Raw genomic sequence first — 19241 nt, 5'->3', positions numbered from 1 at the left:
CATGGAATTGACAAGTGTGCCTGGATATATGAATGAAGAACAGTGATCAACAAGTCCAATAAAAGAAAATGCTATTACATTAGCACCATCAAAATCAAGGGGGAAGGAATGATTTGAAAATTAATGGTGTTTTAAAATTAGTTTGAAAATTAATGGGGGTTGGCGCTGTGGCATAGCAGGTAAAGCTGTCGCCTGCAGTGCCAGCATCTCATATGAGTGCTGGTTTGAGTCCCGGCTGCTCCACTTCTGATCCAGATCTCTGCTATGGCCTGGGAAAGCAGTAGGAGATGGCCAAGCACCCACATTAGAGACCTGAAAGAAGCTCCTAACTCTTGACTTCAGATGGGTGCAGTTCCGGCCATTGTAGCCAATTGGGGAGTGAACCAGATGATGGAAGACCTCTCTCTCTCTCTCTCTCTCTCTCTCTCTCTCTCTCTCTGCCTCTTCTTCTCTCTCTGTGTAACCCTGTCTTCCAAATAAATAACAATCTTTTTAAAAAAATAGAGAAAATTAATGGGCTGTTACGATCAGGAGCAAAATAAGGTCAAATTGTTTTCTACACATGTTTCTATATGGTGGAATTTGCTTTTATGTTTAGAAGTGGAGGGGAAGTGAGAGCATAGGACTCCCCAGTGATCAGACCCCAAAGACACATTAATGTGAACAGTTGCCCATGCATGAAAATACCTTCACAGGGACTAAAGAAACTCAGCAAGAAATCCCAGCATCCAACAGGAGCACTCTGATAGTAAAAGACAGTGTTAGGGATAGCATGGGCAGTTTTTATTATGATTAATTTAAATTATTTATTTTATATTTGAAAAGCTGAGACTGAGAGATGAAGAACAAGAGATCTTCCATGCACAGATTCACTTCCCAAAAGTCACAAATGACCAGACTGGGTCAGTCCAAGCCAAGAACCAGATTCTGTCCAGTTCTCTTTACTGGGGGTGGGGGGAAGAGCCCATCTCTTCAGCTGTTCCTGTTAAGACCCAGAGTGTACATTACCAGGCAGCCAGGCTGGAAACAGTGAGGGCTCAGATGCAGGGATCTGAGATATGGGCATATCAGATGTTTTCTCACCGCTGTGCCAAGTCCCTGTCCTTATTTGTACATTTAAATTAAGCCTTAATCTGTGGAGTACATGTAGATGAGTGTGCATTTGTGGGAAATCTTAGGGGGGGACCCATGCAACCTAGACTTAATTTATTTACATATTTAGACTCAGTTTTGCCCATGGAAGTATCTGGAAAAATTACAGTAAGATAACACCAGACTTAAGAGTAAGAATTCCTTTCTCTGTGGTTTGATCCCTGCAGCCCCTGGCACATCTGTAGCCCTAAGACAATTGTGCATTCAGTTTCCCTTCCAAAGATCTCTTCAGGGCCCTCTTTATGTCTTCATTCCTCAGGCTGTAGATGAAGGGGTTCAGCATGGAGGTGACCACCATGTACATCACTGAGGCCATTGAAGTTGTGTGTGGGTTTTGGGTAACAGCAGAGCTAAGGTAGACACCTATTCCTGTGCCATAAAATATGGAGATGACAGGGAGGTGAGAGGCACAGGTGGAGAATGCTTTATGCTTCCCCTGAGCAGAGGAGAGTGCACGGTTGGAGGAGACAATCTTAGAGTAGGAGTACAGGATTCCAGCCAGGGAACCTCCACCAAGGAGCACAGATACAAAATACAAAATGAGATCATTAAGGAAGTTATCAGAGCAGGCACTGTGGATCACCTGGTTCAGTTCACAGAAAAACTGGGGGATTTCCAGGTGTGTGCAGAAGGACAGCCACAGCACCAAGTAGGCTGTGTAACAAGGCATGCAGGACACTGATGACCCAGCACACCAGGACCAGCTGCACACAGAGCAGGGGGTTCATGATGACCGTGTAGTGCAAAGGCTGAGAGATGGCCATAAACCTGTCATAGGCCATCATAACCAGAAGGAAGTTGTCCAACTCTAAAAACAGCAGAAAAAAGAACATCTGGGTGATAAGCCTGCATTGCTGATGGCTTTGCTCTGTGTCTGGATGTTCACCAGCATCTTGGGGACGGTGGTGGAGGTGAAGCAGATGTCCACCAAGGACAGGTTGGAGAGGAAGAAGTACATGGGTGTATGAAGGTGGGTGTCTGAGAGGATGGCCATGATGATTAGTAGGTTCCCATCCACAGTGAGCAGGTACATGGAGAGGAAGAGTCCAAATATGAGGGGCCGCAGTGCTGGGTCCTCTGAGAATCCCAGGAGAAGGAATTCTAAACTTTGTGTATCATTCCATGACTCCATTGGTTGAGATATCTGCAAGAAAGAGATAGATGCCATGATTAGTTTTTCACACAAAGAATCATTGCTCACATAGGTGAGATGCTACAATTTATATTTTGCAGGCAGAAATTTGGTTTCTGTGTTGCATGGATGGATCTGTTCCCACTTTGGAATTTCCTGTACTTTTTTCCTTTCCACTTAACATTTTCTTTTTCTTTTTCTTTTTTTATTAGACAGGCAGAGTTAGACAGTGAGAGAGAGAGAGACAGAGAGAAAGGTCTTTCTCCCCTTGGTTCACTCCCCAAATGTCCACTACGGCCGAAGCACTGCACTGATCCGAAGCCAGGAGCCAAGTGTTTCTTCCTGGTCTCCCATGTGGGTGCAGTGGCCCAAGCGCTTGGGCCATCCTCCACTGCCCTCCCACGCCACAGCAGAGAGCTGGACTGGAAGAGGAGCAACCGGGACTAGAATCTGGCACCCATATGGGATGCCGGTGCTGCAGGCAGAGGATTAACCAAGTGAGCCACGGCGCTGGCCCCTCCACTTAGCATTTTCATTAATGTTCATTTATACATCATATTCTTTTTTAAAAGTTGTATGTACTTATTAATTTGAAAGGCAGAGTTAGAGCAGAGACAGAGAAGCAGAGAGAGAGAGAGAGAGAGAGAGAGAGAGAGAGAGAGAGAATCTTCCATCCACCATTTCACTCCCCAAATGGCCGCAATGGCCAGAGCTGGGCTAACCTGAAGCCAGGAGCCCGGAGCTTCTTCTGGGTCTCTCACATGGGCTTAGGGGCCTAAGGACTTGGGTCATGTTCTACTGCTTTACCAGGTCATAGCAGAGAGCTGGATCAGAAGTAGAGCAGCCAGGACTCGAACTGGTGCCCATATGAGATGCTGGCACCACAGGCAGTGGCTTTACCAAACTTTTTTAATTAAGAAATTTTTAAGCAGCAGTGCAACTTTATTTCTGAGCATGTTTGAAGCCCTATGCATTTTACAAGACCCCCGTTCTTCCTAATGAAATTCCATGCATAGCAATGATGCACATGGAATATCAGGTTGAATTCTATGAATGGACAGAAAGGAGGCATAAGAGAGAATGGATGAAGAATGTTATTATCTAGTGTATGCGTAGGAGAAACTAAGGAAGCCGTGGGTCACAGACAAAGTGTCACAGGTGATTTTCAGAAGGATGGGACTTGTGAGGAGTCCACCTGTGCAAAGTCCATGGGGTAGGAGCTCTTACCTACCACCAAGACTGTAAGGAAGCGAGTGAGGTGACATCAATGAGCAGGATGGAGACTGGTTGGGATGTGGGGTCAGAGGATGACAGGGACTGAGGAGCTGCTTCTAAAACTGTGTGAGCCTTGTGCAGCTTATTAATTTTCAATCATTCTGTATGTGTATTTTGGCTTCTGTTTGCTGTTATTGAGAGACAGACAAATTGTACAGATTTGTAGGGTATCATGTGGCATGTCTGTACTTATATACATTGTGTGTGTGTCCAATTGGGTTAAATAAATGTATCTAAGTATCTGTCACTGCAAACATAGTACAGTCCTTTGAAGTAGAACCACAAAATTCTATCCTTGGGCCGGCGCTGTGGCGCAGCAGGTTAATGCCCTGGCCTGAAGCTCCAGCATCCCATATGGGCACCATTTCTAGTCCTGGCTGCTCCACTTCTGATCCAGCTCCCTGCTATGGCCTAGGAAAGCAGAATAAGATGGCCCAAGTCCTTGGACCCCTGCACCCCTATGGGAGACCCAGAAGAAGCTCCTCACTCCTGGCTTCAGCAGCTCAGCTCCGGCCATTGCGGCCAATTGTGGAGTGAACCAGCATATGGAAATCCTCCCCCACCCCCCTCCTCTCTCTTTGTAACTCTGACTTTCAAGTAAATAAATAAATCTTTAAAATAATTCTATCCTGTTGTTTTCTAAGTAGAAAAACATTTAGGACTTTAACACTATCTGTAGCCATCCTACTTAATACTGCTGTCTAACTGTGCGTTAGTAACTGCTCATCAGTCTTTCTGTGTCCCCTCTCTCCCCACCCTCAGTTAAACACCATTAGTCTTCCTCCCTTCCTCCCTCCCTCCCTTCCTTTCTTCCTTCCTTCCTTTTCTTTCTTTTTATCTTCTCTTCTCTCTTTTTTCTTCCTTTCTCTCTCTCTCTTTCTTTCTTTCTTTTCTTTCTTTCTTTCTTTCTTTCTTTCTTTCTTTTTTATTTAAAAGGCATTTAGTGAAGTGAAATGCATTCCCTCCAATACAATCTGTTGATTGACTTCTTGCCTCACTATTTTAAGAGTAACCTCAGAATATATGAACCTCAGACTATAGAACCCTGGTATGCCAGCTGTGCACACTTCTGTCAGATCACACAGCAGGTGCACACAGGGAATACACATAGACAAACATGCAAACACAGAGACCCCACAACCTTCTGCTGTGGTGTTGTTACCATACCCTTTCATCCCTGGCCGCACAGAGACACAAGTGGATGTGACACACGCTGAACAAATCAGTTTCCCTTTACTATAAAGGAAGTGCAAATGCCATACAAAAGTGCTAGTTTGAAAACTTCCTATGAGCAAACAACATTGGGGTTCTATTTTGATATCTACATTTTCTTTTTATTAGTGTGTTTTTAGTTTGTATATTTCAAAGGTAATGAAAGAGAATGAGAGTGAAAGCAAGAGGCAGAGAGAGATTCCCAATCTGATAGTTCACTCCCAAAATGCACCCAATAGCTGGAGCTGGGCCAGGTTGATCCAGGAGCATAGAACTCCATCCAGGTCTCCCATGTGGTTAACAGGGTCAAAGCACTTGAGCCATCATTTGCTTCCTTCTATGGTGATCAATACCAGGAAGGTTTATTCTGGAAAAAAATGAATGGGACTTGAACCCAAGCACTCAGATATGGAATATGGATGTCACCAGCAGTATCTTGAGCACTGGGACAGTCAGCTGTCCTTCCTTGTTCATTCACAGATGCAATGATTTCAGGTGGTGTTGGAGAGACTGTGAGGAAGGACCAGGGACCTTGTTCCTGGAGGCTTTGCCATCTGGTGGCCTCCCTTGTATGCAGCCAGAGCAAAACTCACTGTGTCCAGTGGGCAAAATAGTGATTGCTTATGGTTTGAAATATTTTTTTCAGATGGAGAACAAGAGACAAATTAACAAAGTAAAGAATCAATGGATGTCTTTCAAGTGTTTGCAGAAAAACTGAATTAAAACATGAGTATATTTTGGTGTAATTTTTGTGTGGAATTCCATGCATAGATTTTTTTTTCTCCACCATATGCATTTTACATGGATTGGTCAAAGCCCTCCTTGTACGCCTTGTATGCCTGCATTTCAATTTTCTTCCACCTCAATAAACTTGCTCAATTCATTTGTCATGAAATTTATGAAGTCTCCCCAATATGGAAATTTAATAGATGACAAGGTTGGACTTCAATTCAGTTGGTAGAGATTGCATTGTTGAATGAAATTTGGCATTGGTGGTTATCTTCTGGAGCAACACGAGAGCATAGCGATTAAAAGGGGGACAGGCAGGAGCAGTGATGCAGCTGTGGACGGTACAGGCCAGTGCTGGACCAGGTGGAGGCAAGTGCCCACTTGATGTGTAATTGTGAGTGAAGGAAGTGGGAGAGGAGCTGGAGAATACTGAACAGGTGGTAGAGGGCACTCGGCCTGGGACTTGAGTTCCACTCAAGCCTTGTTAAAAATGTATTCACTGGAATGAGTGTCTGTGGATCATATAGAACAAAAAATTTTTTAAAAACTCATGTATTGGGGGAGAGAGAGAGAGAGAGAGAGAGAGAGAGAGAGAGAGAGAGAGTCAGATCCTCCATATGCTTGTCCACCAGCTAGGATTGGGGCAAGCCCAATCTAGTAGTCAACAAGTCATTACAGGTCTCCCATTAATATGGCAGGGACACAAGGACTTGAGGCATAGCCACTACCTCCCAGGACACACATTATTGGGAATTTGTAATCAAGAGGGGAGTCTGGACTCAAACCATGCATCTGATATGGAACAGAAATCCCAAATGTCTCTGCTGATCTACCAAATGCCCTATAAAAGAAAAGTGTTTTTGGGGCTGACACTGTGATGCACTGGGTTAAAGCCCTGGTCTGAAATGCCAGCATCCCATATGGGCACCTATTCTAGTCCCGGCTGCTCCTCTTCCCATCCAGCTCTCTGCTATGGCCTGGGATAGCAGTAGAAGATGGCCCAAGTCCTTGGTCCCCTGAACCCATGTGGGAGACCTGGAAGAAGCTCCTGGTTCCTCGCTATCTGGGGAGTGAATCAGTGGATGGAAGACCTCTCTCTCTATCTCTACTACTCTCTATAACTCTGTCTTTCAAATAAATAAAATAAATTTTTAAAAATAAATAAATACCTTTGTAATCCATAAACTGTACTTTGGAAATTTATGTTTACTAAATAAAAGTTAGGAGATGTACAATTTGGGACATACTCAATCGGACTTGCCCCAAATGGTGGAGTTAGAAACGTGCCAGGGAATTCCAATACAATCCCATCAAGGTGGCATGCCATCTCACTAGTCCAGGTGATCAATTTCAGTTCACAATTGATGGCTCCGATAGGTCTAAGAGTCAAAGGGATCACACAAACAAGACTAGTGTCTGCTAATACTAACTGATAGAATCAAAAAGGGACATAAGGATCCAACATGGGAAGCGGGATACACAGCAGACTCATAGAATGGCAGATGTACTAAACAACACTCTGGCCTCAGAATCAGCCCTTAAGGCATTCGGATCTGGCTGAAGAGCCCATGAGAGTATTTTAGGCATGGAAAGCCAAGATACTCTGGAAAAAAAAAGAAGACCTAACTGAAAGATCTCTGGGAGTGAGATCCCAGTGGAAAGAATGGGGCCATCAAAGAAGGAGGAACCTTTCTCTGAAGGTAGGAGAGAACTTCCACTTTGACTATGACCCTATCAGAATAAGATCAAAGAGGGCAAACCCTAAAGGCTTCCATAGCCTTGGCAACTCATGACTAGAGCCTAGGGAGATTACTGACACCATAAACAAGAGTGTCAAATCGTTAAATCAACAACAGGAGTCACTGTGTACTTACATCTTATGTGGGATCTGTCCTTAATGTGTTGTCCAATGGAAGTGATGCTATAACTAGTACTGAAACAGTATTTTTACACTTTGTGTTTCTGTGTGGGTGCAAACTGATCAAATCTTTACTTAGTATATACTGAATCGATCTTCTGTATATAAAGATAATTGAAAATGAAAAAAAAGAAACCTGGTGTTAAATTGGAAATTGCATAGAAAATTAATTAATTTTTTAAAAATATTATGTAGGATCTCTGTCTTTAATGTGCTGTACACTCTTATTTAATGCTATAACTAGTACTCAAACAGTATTTTTTCACTTTGTGATGCTATGTAGGGGCAAACTGTTGAAATCTTTACTTAATATATACTGAGCTGATCTTCTGTATATAAAGAGAATTGAAAATGAATCTTGATGTGAATGGAAGGGGAGAGGGAGCGGGAAAGGGGAGGGTTGTGGGTGGGAGGGAAGTTATGGGGGGGAAGCCATTGTAATTCATAAGCTGTACTTTGGAAATTTATATTCATTAAATAAAAGTTAAAAAAAGTTAAAAAAATAAAAAGTGTTTTTTGAAACTAAAAATTTATGGAGCAGAGAATGAGAGTGAGGATGCAGTTAGGAAAACTCTAGTGGCAGAGTACATCTGTGTGAAACAAAATTGCAATGACAAAACTAATTTTTAATTTTAAAAACAATCATCTACTGCCATCTACAGGGATATGTAGTTGATGGTGAACTGTCAAGATTTTACATAAAATAATGTATCTAAAGTCTTAACATGTGATAAAGGAATAAAATTTAAAAAGTTCTCCCTTCACTTATGCAAAGATGCTGGATCCAAACATGACCCTGAGTGGAAAAAGTGATGTTGAGTTAAGGGTAAACAAGAATGAAGTGCAAATGATGGTGAAAGTGATGCAACTTTTAGAAACAGACATAATCAGAAAAGATGAAAGGAACATGAGGAGTGACAGAGACGTGAAAAGAAAGTAGAAGTGCATAGATCCAAGAAAAAGAGTGTTCTGAACCACAGAGCAAGCTGTAGGACCAGTGATGAGGGGACAGCAAGGAGAGGAATCATCTACTCTGTTCTCAGGAGGGTAAGTCTAGTTGATCTGTGTTCCAGTGAGTAAAGAGATGGTGAGCTCTGAGAAGACAGAGAACACAGAAACAGTGCTATAGATAGAAGGATATTCATAATTTGTAGTGCCTTTTGTCTTATCGACTGATTTGGGGTTATGTTAGTGGTTGTTGTTTAGGCCCAGTTCAATCCCAGTTTCTTTTTTCTCTGTCTTGAATTCCAAAATCATGCCCAGGGTTTTCTTCTTGCAGGAACAGAGTGTTGCCTCTCCATTGTGTTCTCATCAAAGCTGTAAAATTTCAGGCTCTCTGTCTGCTGCCTCTACCCCAGAAGGTGAATCTACAAGGCAAGAATATGTCTAAATCCTACTCAGATAATACCATAATTTGAATGACCCTATTTTTTAAAAAAAATTCTCTCTTCAAACTGATAGATACAATGCAACGCTAACCACAATCGCAATAGATATTTTTTTCATGGTTTTTTCATCATATATATTTTCTTTTTTTTATTAAACTTTTATTTAATGAATATAAATTTCCAAAGTATAGCTTATGGGTTACAATGGCTTCCCCTCTCCCATAACTTCCCTCCTGCCCGCAACCCTCCCCTTTCCCGCTCCCTTTCCCCTTCCATTCATGTAAAGATTCATTTTCAATTCTCTTTGTATACAGAAGATCAGTTTAGTATATATTAGGTAAAGATTTCAACATTTTGCCCATATAGCAACATAAAGTGAAAAAACTACCATTGGATTACTAATTATAGCATTAAATAGCAATGTACAGCACATTAAAGACAGAGATCCTACATAATTTTTTTTTCAAATTAATTAATTTTCTATGCCATTTCCATTTTAACACCAGGTTGTTTTTTTTTTCATTTCCAATTCTCTTTATATACAGAAGATCACTTCAGTATATAATTAGTAAAGACCTCATCAGTTTGTGCCCACACAGAAACGCAAAGTATAAAAATACTGTTTCAGTACTAGTTATAGCATCACTTGGCTTTAGACGACACATTAGGGACAGATCCCACATGGGGTGTAAGTACACAGTGACTCCTGTTGCTGATTTAACAATTTGACACTCCTGTTCATGGCGTCAATAATCTCCCTAGGCTCTAGTCATGAGTTGCCAGGGCTATGGGAGCCTTTAGAGTTCGCTGACTTTGATCTTATTCCGATAGGGTCATAGTCAAAGTGGAAGTTCTCTCCTCCCTTCCGAGAAGGGTACCTCCTTCTTTGATGGCCCCGTTCTTTCCACTGGGATCTCACTCACAGAGATCATTCATTTAGGTCTTTTTTTTCCCATGATATCTTGGCTTTCCATGCCTGCTATACTCTCATGGGCTCTTCAGCCAGATCCGAATGCCTTGAGGGCTGATTCTGAGGCCAGAGTGTTGTTTAGGACATCTGCCATCCTATGAGTCTGCTGTGTATCCCACTTCCCATGTTGGATCTTTCTCTCCCTTTTTGATTCTATCAGTTAGTATAAGCGGATACTTGTCTTGTTTGTGTGATCTCTTTGACTCTTAGAGCTATCAGAGCTATCAATTGTGAGCTGAAATTGATCACTTGGACTAGTGCGATGGCATTGGTACATGCCATCTTGATGGGATTGTGTTGGAATCCCCTGGCACATTTCTAACTCCACCATTTGCGGCCAGTCCGATTGAGCATGTTCCAAATTGTTCATCTCCTCCCTCTCTTTTTCCACTCTTAGATTTAACAGGGATCACTTTTCAGTTAAAATTTAAACACCTAAGAATAATTGTGTGTTAATTACTGAGTTCAACCAATAGTACTAGAACAACAACAACAACAACAAATACTAAAAAGGATAAAGTATTACATTGTACATCTAAAGTCAGGACAGGAGCTGATCAGTTCATTGTTGCTTATAGTGTCCATTTCACTTAACAGGTTTCCCCTTTGGCGCTCAGTTGTCACCGATCAGGGAAAACAAATGATATTTTTCTCTTTGGGACTGGCTTAATTCACTCAGCATGATGTTTTCCAGATAGCTCCATCTTGTTGCAAATGACTGGGTTTCGTTGTTTCTTACTGCTGTATAGTATTCTATGGAGTACATGTCCCATAATTTCTTTATCCAGTCTACTGTTGATGGGCATTTGGGTTGGTTCCAGGTCTTAGCTATTGTGAATTGAGCTGCAATAAACATTAATGTGCAGATGGCTTTTTTATTTGCCAAATTAATTTCCTTTGGGTAAATTCCAAGGAGTGGGATGGCTGGGTTGTATGGTAGGGTTATGTTCAGGTTTCTGAGGAATCTCCAGACTGACTTCCATCGTGGCTTAACCAGTTTGCATTCCCACCAACAGTGGGTTAGTGTCCCTTTTTCCCCACATCCTCTCCAGCATCTGTTGTTGGTAGATTTCTGAATGGGAGCCATTCTCACCGGGGTGAGATGGAACCTCATTGTGGTTTTGATTTGCATTTCTCTGATTGCTAGTGATCTTGAACATTTTTTCATGTGTCTGTTGGCCATTTGGATTTCCTCTTTCGAAAAATGTCTATTGAGGTCCTTGGCCCATCTCTTAAGTGGGTTGTTTGTTCTGTTGTTGTGCATTTTCTTGATTTCTTTGTAGATTCTGGTTATCAATCCTTTATCTGTAGTATAGTTTGCGAATATTTTTTCCCATTCTGTTGGTTGCCTCCTCACTTTCCTGACTGTTTCTTTTGAAGTACAGAAACTTCTCAATTTGATGCAATCCCAAATGTTAATTTTGGTTTTGACTGCCAGTGCTCCTGGGGTCTTTTCCAAGAAGTCTTTGCCTGTGCCTATATCTTGCAGGGTTTCTCCAATGCTCTCTAATAATTTGATGGTTTCAGGTCGTAGATTTAAGTCTTTAATCCATGTTGAGTGAATTTTTGTGTAAGATGATAGGTATGGGTCTTGCTTCAAGCTTCTGCACGCGGAAATACAATTTTCCCAGCACCATTTATTGAATAGACTGTCCTTATTCCAGGGATTAGATTTGGATCTTTGGTCAAATATAAGTTGGCTGTAGATGTTTGGATTGATTTCTGGTGTTTCTATTCTGTTCCATTGGTCTATCCATCTGTTTCTGTACCAGTACCATGCTGTTTTGATAACAACTGCCCTGTAGTATGTCCTGAAATGTGGTATTGTGATGCCTCCGGCTTTGTTTTTGTTGTACAGGATTGCTTTGGCTATTCGAGGTCTTCTGTGTCTCCATATGAATTTCAGCATCATTTTTTCCAGATCTGAGAAGAAAGTCTTCGGGATCTTGATGGGTATTGCATTGTAATGTATAAATTGCTTTTGGGAGAATAGACATTTTGATGATATTGATTCTTCCAGTCCATGAGCATGGAAGATTTCTCCATTTTTTGGTATCCTCTTCTATTTCTTTCTGCAAGGTTTTGTAGTTTTCATCGTAGAGATCTTTAACGTCCTTGGTTAAGTTTATTCCAAGGTATTTGATTGTTTTTGTAGCTATTGTGAATGGGATTGATTTTAGAAGTTCTTTCTCAGCCGTGGCATTGCCTGTGTATACAAAGGCTGTTGATTTTTGTGCATTGATTTTATATCCTGCTACTTTGCCAAACTCTTCGATGAGTTCCAGCAGTCTCTTAGTAGAGTTCTTTGGGTCCCCTAAATACAGAATCATATCATCTGCAAAGAGGGATAGTTTGAGTTCGTCCTTCCCGATTTGTATCCCTTTAATTTCTTTTTCTTGCCTAATAGCTCTGGCCAAAACTTCCAGAACTATATTGAATAGCAGTGGTGAGAGAGGGCATCCCTGTCTGGTACCAGATTTCAGTGGAAATGCTTCCAACTTTTCCCCATTCAATAGGATGTTGGCCGTGGGTTTTTAATATATTGCTTTGATTGTATTAAGGAATGTTCCTTCCATACCCAGTTTGCTTAGAGTTTTCATCATGAAAGGGGTGTTGTATTTTATCAAATGCTTTCTCTGTATCTATTGAGAGAATCATATGGTTTTTCTTCTGCAGTGTGTTAATGTAGTGTGTTACGTTGATTGTTTTGCGAATGTTGAACCATCCCTGCATACCGGGGATGAATCCCACTTGGTCTGGGTGGATGATCTTTCTGATGTGTTGTTGCATTCTATTGGCCAGAATTTTATTGAGGATTTTTGCATCTATGTTCATCAGGGATATTGGTCTGTAATTCTCTTTCAATGTTGCGTCTCTTTCTGGCTTAGGAATTAAGGTGATGGTGGCTTCATAGAAAGAATTTGGGAGGATTCCCTCTTTTTTGATTGCTCTGAATAGTTTGAGAATAATTGGAGTTAGTTCTTCTCTAAATGTCTTGTAGAACTCAGCAGTGAATCCATCTGGCCCTGGGCTTTTTTTATTGGGAGGGCCTTTATTACTGTTTCAATTTCTGTGTCAGTTATGGGTCTGTTTAGGTTTTCTATGTCTTCCTGGCTCAATTTAGGGAGGTTGTATGTGTCCAAGAATCTGTCCATTTCTGATAGATTTCCCTGTTTGCTGGCATACAATTCCTTGTAGTAATTTCTGATGATTCTTTTTATTTCTGTGGCGTCTGTTGTTACGTTTCCCATTTCATCTCTGATCCTATTGATTTGGGTCTTTTCTCTTCTTTTTTTAGTTAGTTGGGCCAATGGGGTGTCAATTTTGTTTATTTTTTCAAAAAACCAGCTCCTCGTTTGGCTGATTTTTTGTAATGTTTTTTTGGATTCAATCCTGTGATTTCTTCTTTGATTTTAATTATTTCTCTTCTCCTACTGGGTTTGGGTTTGGTTTGCTGCAGATTTTCTAGATCCTTGAGATGACTTGAAAGCTCATCTATTTGGTGCCTTTCCAATTTCTTGATGTACGCAGCTATTGATATAAACTTTCCTCTTAACACTGCTTTTGTTGTATCCCATAGGTTTTGGTATGTTGTGCTGTTATCCTCATTTACTTCCAGAAAATTTTTGATTTCTCTTTTAATTTCTTCTATGACCCTTTGTTCATTCAGGAGCATGTTGTTCAATCTCCATGTGTTTGCACGTGCTCTAGGGATTCCTGAGTTGCCAATTTCCAATTTCATTCCTTTGTGGTCTGAGAAGCTGCATGGTATGATTCTAATTCTTTTGAATTTGCTGAGACTTGCTTTATGGCCTAGTATGTGTCAATCCTAGAGAGGGTTCCATGTACTGCTGAGAAGAATGTAAAGTCCTTAGATGTAGGATGAAATGTTTCTGTAGATATCTGTTAGATCCATTTGGGCTATAGTGTCATTTAAATCTACTGTCTCCTTGTTGATCTTCTGTCCTGTTGATCTGTCTATCTCTGAGAGTGGAGTATTGAAGTCCCCCAGTACTATTGTATTGGGGGTCTAAGTCTCCCTTTAAGTCCCTTAACAAGTCTTTTAAATAAACTGGTGCCCTGTAATTAGGTGCATATACATTGATAATCATTATATCTTCCTGTTTGAATGGATCCCTTAATCATTAAATAGTGCCCCTCTTTATCTTTCTTAACAGTTTTTGTGGTAAAGTTTATGTTGTCCAATATTAAGATGGCTACGCCCGCTCTCTTTTCATTTCTTTTGCGTGGTATATCTTTTTCCAGCCTTTCACTCTCAGCCTGTATGGATCATTGTTGGATAGATGGGTTTCTTGTAAGCAGCAAAAGGATGGGTTTTGTTCCTTAACCCAATCAGCCAATCGGTGTCTTTTAACTGGACAGTTCAAGCCATTAACATTCAATGTGACTATTGAGAAGGAGTAACTTTGCCCTGCCATTAGCCAAAGATACTTTCTAATATATGGTTTGAGATTCCTGTGATCTTTTGGTGTGAGGTTTCCTACCTTTACCTTCTTTCATATTGGTGACCGTGTTTCTGTGTTTCTGTATGTAACACATCTTTAAGCATCTTTTGCAGGGCTGGACGAGTGGCGACAAATTCTTTCAATGTCTGTTTGCTGTGAAAGGTCCTTTATTTCACCTTCATTCATAAATGAGAGCTTTGCAGGATATAATATTCTGGGCTGGCAGTTTTTCTCTCTTAGCACCTGGGCTATGTCTCGCCATTCTATCCTAGCTTGTAGGGTTTCTGAAGAGAAGTCAGCTGTGAGTCTAATTGGAGATCCTCTGAGAGTAATCTGGCGTTTCTCTCTTGCACATTTTAGGATCTTTTCTTTGTGTTTCACTGTGGTGAGTTTGATTACGACGTGTCGTGGTTGAGGATCTCTTTTGGTCATGTTTATTAGGGGTTCTATGAGCTTCCTGTATTAGGATGTCTCTGTCTTTCTCCAAACCTGGGAAATTTTCTGCTAGTATCTCACTAAAAAGGCCTTCTAATCCTTTCTCTCTCTCCATGCCTTCAGGTACTCCTAGAACCCGAATGTTGGGTTTTTTAAGAGTATCCTGTAGATTCCTGACAGTATTTTTTAGATTTCTGATTTCTTCTTTTCTTTGATTTGATTGTTTCCTTTCCTGTTCTCTGTCTTCTAAGTCTGATATTCTCTCTTCTGCTTCGCCCATTCTGTTTTTAAGACTCTCTAATGTGTTTGTCATTTGATCTATTGAATTCTTCATTTCATTATGATTTCTCGTCACTATCACCATTTCTTGTTCCACTAGTTGTTTCATTTCATTTTGATTCCTCCTTAATATTTCATTTTCATGAGAGAGATTTTCTATCTTGTCCATTAAGGATTTCTGTAGTTCAAGAATTTGTTTTTGAGAACTTCTTAATGTTCTTATCAATTTTTTGAGATCTGCTCTTGCATTTCTTCAATCTCCTCATCTTCATAATCTTGAATTGGGGTGTCTTTTTCATTTGGGGGCGTCATAGTGTCTTCCTTGTTCTTGTTAGCTTGGTTTTTGCGTTTGTTGTTTGGCATGTTGGAGATATTTGGTTTCTTCACTGTGGTGTTTTTTCTTGTTACACTATGGCTCTATATTAAGTGGACTGTCTGCTTTCAGTGGTGCCTTAGAGGCTTGAGATGAGTGTGGACTGAGAGCTGTGTTTGGTTCCTCAGGGCTGAGGGTGTGTCAAAGATGACACTCCCAGGTTAGGTGTGGTAAATCTCTCTCTTTTTTGATTCAAAAGGGAAGTAATTCCTCACAGCTGAACGTAATTGGAGGTAATTAGCAGGCAAATGATATACCCACAGGAGCCAGAGATCGGAAGCTCTTTCCCACGGACCACACAGGGAATCTCTGCTGCCCTCAGTGTGGGCTCAATTCTCCTGCAATCTCCCACTGGGTTGCCAAGTTAGATGCTAATCTCCTGTTATTTCACCCCTCCCCCCAGAGTCAGGTTTTCCTGCTAGGCTCAGGGCCGGTGCAGACCTGAGGTCGCCCTGCTTATGACGTATGTCCAAAATGGCGCCTGCTCTTTGTTTTGCTCGTCTTTGAGAGGTGAGCGGAGAGAGAGAAACTTGTGTCCGTATCGGTCGCTTTTTAAAGTTTTTTTTCCTCTCTCTCTTCTAGTTAGCCTGGTGAACTTTTCCCCACGAAGTTTCAAGCCTCGTTCCTTCTAGCCTCCTCTTTCCGCTTGCCCGCTGGTGTCTCGGGCTATTGTGGTTCGGCTCACCTCGCGTTCCAGCGCTGGTTCGTTGAGTCTGCCGCTGTGTCCCGAACTTGGGCTCCCACGCTCTCCACGCAGGTCCACTGTGAATCACTGGTTCCGGAAGAGTTTCCTATGCTGTTTCATCCCCTACTCTTCCTTGATCCTGCTGTATCTCCACTTATATTAACCTGTCTCTCTCTCCGGACTAATAGTGTGCTCCCTGCCTATTCCGCCATCTTGCCACAAGATCCCGCAATAGATGTTTTCTTGGATCTTCACAAGCTGATTGTAATCTATATGACAATGGAAGAATACCCAAACTCCATTTAAAATGTAATACTATATTTGTTCTTCCCTATATTGTCCCTTTGTTTGCCTCAAGATGCTTATATTCTGATTTTCAGCAATTTGATTGTGATTCGGGGGTAAGAAAAATGAAACTAAAGGGGATCACAACCTCTGTTTAGGAGTGAGCCTTTGCCTTGCCCCAACCCAGCTCTGTGTGGGGAGAGGTCTGCTGGGCCCAGGATGAAAGCTCACATGGCAAGGCACTAAGTATCTTGCTAGTTATCCGAAGTCTAACGGTGTGGCTTCTTAGCAGAATGATGGTTGATTTTCGTTTTATCTTTAGGAAAGTACTGAAGACATTAGAGCTTTTTCAGTCTTGCTAGAATAAGGGACAAGGGACCTAGGCATGATTTACAGGCCAACTGGTAAAGTTCTTATCTAGTTCAGCCAACACGTGATAATGTCTGATTATGTTTCAGAATTGTGTAAAGGTTTATGTAATGGTGGAAGCAGAAGAAACCATGGGTTCACTGATCAGTATTCAAGCAAAACACTCATATATCCATTCTGCACCTGGTCCTGGTAACACAAAGATGGATCAGACACATTTCTTGTCTCAAATAATTTAGACATAAACTTAAGTGCATATATTAATAAATATTCATATACTATACACATGTATATATTAATATATATTATACATTGTATATACTATATTATTATAATTATTATGATTATTATATATTATTATAATTATATATATTATATATAAACATATATATTATATATAATAAATTATATATAATATATATTATAATTATAACATTACTATATATACTGAATTATATATACTATATTATACTGAATTATATATACTATATAATATAATATAATATATTATATATCATATAATATATAATATATTAATATATTATATTATATTAACATATTATATGATATATTATATTATATCATATATATTATATATGATATAAATATACATAATATATTATACAGATATTATATAATATATATTAATATTATATTATATAATATATTAATATATTATATAATATTATATATTAATATATTATATCAATATATAGTTTGTTATATATCAATATAATACATTATATATTAATATATTACATATATTATATTAATACATATATTATATTAATATAACTTACTAATATATTATTATATATAATATAATATATTATATACTATATTATATCATATATAATTATGCATTATATTAAAATATAATATAATAATAATATAATATAATAATATGATATTATATATTATAATTATATATGTATAATATATTATAATATATAATATATAATGTATATACAATATATATTATACATATACTATATAATATGTATTAATATATAATATATTTTATACAGTATATTATATTCTATTATAATACATATTACTATATTTTATATATGATACGCATATATAATATTGTAGAATATATATAATATATATTATATAATATTATTTATATATTATATTTATATATTATATGTATTAATATATATTATTTATATATTATATTACATTATATTATATTATATTACATATAATATATTTTATATAAAATATATATTATATTATCAATATATTAATACATATTATATATTATATATTATTATACATTCATATATAGGATATTAATACATATGATATATATAAATATACTGATATAATATATAATATATAATATATATTATATTATACAATATATTAATACATATGTATTAATATGTATTACACAATTAATATGTATACATATGTATTTATATATGAAAATATTACATATACATGTAATATATAATATATAAATTTTATATATTATATAAATATTATATATTTATTATATAAATTATAAAAATTATATATATTATGTAATATATAATTTTACATTATATATATTACATATACATGTGATATATAATATATTAATACACATGTATTAATATATTAATACATATATATTTTATATGCAATATATATTAATACATATGCATATTAATACATATTTTGCTATAAAATAGACAAAGATTATTTAGATTCTAGATACGTACTCAAAGTGCGAGAAGTTTCTGACTCCTTCATAAATCTTTCTTATTAGATGATTTATGTAGGTTGGGTGCAGCCAGTGCACAATCATTTCCAAAATCTGTCATGTAACCATGCCCTCTTCACTGGTGGTATCCAGGGTAGGTCTAGTACCAAAGCTAGATCCAGAGATGGCAGGAAAGGTGAGTTCACTCAAATGGAGCAGTACTTGAAATAGTAATCTACAGAAATAAGGTTTGGGGTAGAAGTTGGGACAAAGAAAAACAAGACTAAGGCCTGTAGAGTGTGGAATGGATTTTGAAAGATTATGCCTGAGCTCATATAAACATTGCATAGGTATTCTCAAAACAACCAGGGGGAAAAAGCCGTTCAGGCCACAGAAAAAAACAAAGTTGAGGAATACACAAATAGGAAACTACAGAAATGTCCACACAACTCCCATGTTCAGTACTGTGTCTCCCTGATGTACCCAGTCCTGAAATCCTTATTCTGAGTGAAGGAGTGACTGAAGAATACATAGTGGGAAGATCATTGCCTGTAGAGTCAGTGTGGAGACACTACTAAAACCAGAGCTGGTGTACTCTGTGTGCCAGACCTACTTTTGCTGCTTTTAAAGTATGCTATTTCATACACAATAGGTAGAGGGTGAAGTTGAATGAAACAAAGTAAAATGTGGTTTCCAGGTGCTGAAGGGATGGAGAAATGGAATTTTACTTGGTGTAAAAAGTTCTAGAGATGGGCTGGCGCTGTGTCACAGCAAGTTAATGCCCTGGCCTGAAGCACCAGCATCTCATATGGGCACCAGTTGGGACTTGGCTGCTCCACTTCTGATTCAGCCCTCTGGTATGGCCTGGGAAAGCACTGGA

The 19241-nt window shown here is 38.9% G+C and overlaps 1 pseudogene; it reads right to left on the bottom strand.

Moving 5' to 3' along the window:
- Positions 1–1339: 1339 nt before the first annotated feature.
- Positions 1340–2284, bottom strand: LOC133749299 (olfactory receptor 7A10-like; annotated as a pseudogene).
- Positions 2285–19241: the final 16957 nt, after the last annotated feature.

The sequence above is a fragment of the Lepus europaeus genome, chromosome 20, assembly GCF_033115175.1.
Source record: "Lepus europaeus isolate LE1 chromosome 20, mLepTim1.pri, whole genome shotgun sequence".
NCBI lineage: Eukaryota > Metazoa > Chordata > Mammalia > Lagomorpha > Leporidae > Lepus > Lepus europaeus.
Note: the sequence above shows the minus strand (reverse complement) of the source record. Positions and strands in the feature narration are given on the sequence as shown.